This window comes from Myotis davidii, unplaced genomic scaffold, assembly GCF_000327345.1.
Source record: "Myotis davidii unplaced genomic scaffold, ASM32734v1 scaffold281, whole genome shotgun sequence".
NCBI lineage: Eukaryota > Metazoa > Chordata > Mammalia > Chiroptera > Vespertilionidae > Myotis > Myotis davidii.
The window spans coordinates 1,064,863-1,068,418 of record NW_006293784.1 but is presented as its reverse complement, the minus strand read 5'-3'; positions in this window follow the sequence as shown (position 1 = coordinate 1,068,418).

Genomic DNA, 3,556 nt, shown 5'->3' with positions numbered 1-3,556 from the left:
ATCCCGGCGGCTCGCTGAAAGCAGGTTTCTGGAGTTTTTTTTAGCTTCTATATGTTACTATGTTTCAAACTGCCCGCTCAGAGGCCTGCAGCAGCAGGCGGGGAATGTTGGAGTCCACTGTCACTGAAGCAAGCAAGCCTCATGTTCAGTTTAAGCTGCCTGGCTGCTGGTCGCCATCTTGGCTGTCGGTTAATTTGCATATCTCACTGATTAGCCAATGGAGAGGGTAGTGGTCGTATGCCAATTACCATGTTTCTCTTTTATTAGTGTAGATAATTAACTTATTCTATACATCTTTCTTCCAATTAGTCTGAAAGCTCTTTTGGGGTAATAATCTTTGCTTTCTCTTTTTAGCTCCTGTTCTGAACTAATCAGAGCCCCCAAAATGCACATTATTAGAGATGGGTCTAGAACTGTGGTTCCAATTACCTGTTCTCAGTTTAGTGCTGCATTGAGAGGAATTAACTTGGAGGGATTTTTAGAAAGATGAATTTCTAGGCCCTATCTTTAGATATTCTAATTTAGAAGGTTGAAATTATGTACAGAATTATATAATTTTAAAAGATATCTCAGCTTTTAGTCCCTGAAATTATATTGGTGGAACAGATGTCCTGAAAATTTCTGTCCTGGATACCCCACATTCAAACTCAAAGTAAAAAATATATTTAGCTAAAGTTAACTTGTGTGGGAGGTTGGGTGATGGGAGGTATTCTGGAAATCCAAAATCCCCTTATCTCATAAACTTTATGCTTCTCTCCTGAAATAGGTCAGAGCAAGAGTAACTAAAGCATATATGGATGTGATCAATAGAGACAACTCTTCTCCCAAATATTTTCATTGTCAGTAGTTGATAACATTTCTAAGTTCAATACTTATATTTTTAAAACTCCTAAGTCAAATGGCTTAATGTCTATTTTTAATTTTACTTTATCAAATAAAAAATTTCTATTTATAATTTATCACATTTATTCTTAACATTATTATTAAAATTAAGGTGATTATCGACACAAGTAATTTTACTTGAAGTTATCTATTATAACAGTTTCTATCTGGGATCATTTTCCTTCTGTCTGATAAACAATTTTCATTTGAGTCTCCTGCTGACACACTCTCAGTTTTTGTTTGTTTGATTGTTTTGTTTTTTGGTCTGAAAATACCTGTTTTGCTTTCATTATTTAAGGGTATACTCAGTGGGTAGAGAATTTTAGCTTGTCAGTTACTTTTTATTAGCCTAAGGGTATTTTTCTATTGTCTTCTGCTTTCCCAGAACTCAGTTGTCAGTCTGTCACACCTTGGTGGGCAACTTCTGTTTTCTTTTGGTTGCTTTTCAGATTTCTCAGTGTCTAGTTTTTAAAAGTTTCATCCCCCATAAACTCAGGACTCAGACCCAAGCACCCTTCATCTCTTACTTGTATCTGAGCTTTCTTTGCTGAGTGGGCTTTGTCCCTGAGGCAATTCAGTTCTAGCTCACCTCTGAGATGCAGTTCTCTTCCTGTGCTCAGCTGGAAAATGTTTCAGTCTCTAGTTAGGTCACTGGACTTTTTAAAAGGAGCCTTTTCATTAAGCCTTTTAGTTTCATCAGGAAAATTGACCCTACTTATCAGGACTGTCATGATCAAATGCTTTGATGACATATTATTATTTATGAGTGGTTATTTTTCATTTTATGTTCGTTTATAGTTTTTAATCCTTGTTTTTTTCTTATTTGATTGAATTATTATTCATTTTTTCATTTCTTAATTTGAGTTTTATTAATTTTTATTGCATTAATTATTGTATTCATTTTCTTACTACTCATTATTAAACACATTTCTTCACTAGTATATGAAATTAAGATTTCCAAAGTATCTCCAATCAGTATGTTTCTGCTAATAAATTTCACTTCTTAAAGGTGAAGGGATTAAATTACAAAATAGTCATGGGGATGCAAAGTATAGCATAGAAAGTAGTCAATAATATTGTGATTCCAAGTGGGTACTGGAAATATTGGGTGAAACACTTTATAAAGTGTATGATTTGTCTAACCACTATGCTGTAAACCTGAAATAATACAAAATAATATGAAAAGTAAACTGTAATTGAAAAATAAAAAAGAATCTGCTAAGATACCGAACCAGATCACTTTTGGGATATTTGCTAATAGAATAGTCTATGTAAATTATTACTAACTAGAGGCCTGGTGCCCAGGTTCGTGCACCAGTGGGGTACCTCAGCATGGCCTGCGCACTCTCGCAATCTAGGACCCCTTAGGGGATGTAGGACTGTTAGTTTCGGCCTGATACCCACAGACCAGGCCAAGGGACCCCACTGGTGCACGAATTCAGGCACCAGGCCTCTAGTATGCATATCTTTGGTTAATCTCTTCCTGCCCTCCCACCACCCCGCTTCCCTCTGAGATTCATCAGTCTGTTCCATGTTTCCATGCCTATGTGTTGAGTGTTTGCTCCCTGGTGGTCAGTGTGCATCATAGCTACCAGTTGAACGGTTGAATGAACAGTCACTTTATATATATATATATTATAGTTTAATGTTAGTTCACTAACACCTTAATGTTGTTTTATTTTAAATAAAATAGAATTATAAGTGGGGCCACTCGCACAGGTTAGAATGCTCTGAGTCCCCTTGTGCAATCAACATGTAAATTGCATGTGTGTCCTTTATTTAGAATATGGAACTTACTTACATAGTTTCAAAGGATTACAAATTGTAATGATGGTTGTATCTTAGTTTTATGAAATTGTTAGTTATACCTATGATTTACTTAAAGCTTAGACTTTGAAGATACTAGGATCCTGGTGTCTAATGTATTTCTGTGGGAAGCCTCTTGGCTTGATGATGATATACTTTCTGATGCAATTCCCGGAATGTGTTCTGGAAAAAACAGGAGTCTATATGGACTTGTTTTTTTAATTGGTAAATTCTATTTATTGATAAACATTGATCTATTACATGTATGTTTATATTTGTCCATTCTCTGCATGCTTATATAAATTACATATTGAGGAAAATCTGAAGTCTTAAAACTAATAACTGAATTTTAAATACATAATAAAGTGCCAAAGTCAAAAAACAAAACAAAAGCAAAGTGACTTGTCTAAAATGTCAGAATGGACTGTTCTCTGTTGCTCTGGTTCTACTTGTCCCATCCTGCATTTCAGCCAGTTCTCCATCATGTATTTTCTTCCTTCTTCATCATACCTATCCACTCTTCTTCCATGGCTGTTCCCTTCCCATTATCCTTATCATCTTCCTGTTTCTTTTCTTCTTATATCCTAGCAATATTTTACTGACTTGAACACCTCATTCTCCTAGGTTTCTCTGTTTAACCCAAAGTTTCTAAGTCATTACAACTCTACCCTCCAAAGTTACTATCCTATCCATCCTGGGCAGAAGCTCTTTCCCCACAACCTCATCTGCCGGGGTCCAGCCCCAGCAGGTCCAGGGGTCCCCAAAGGTGTGGACGGAGTCGGCGAAGAAGGAATGACACGGAGACAGCGTTCAGTTGATCAGCAGCCTTGCCAGGATCTCTAGCCACAATCTCCAGCCAAGTTCTGTG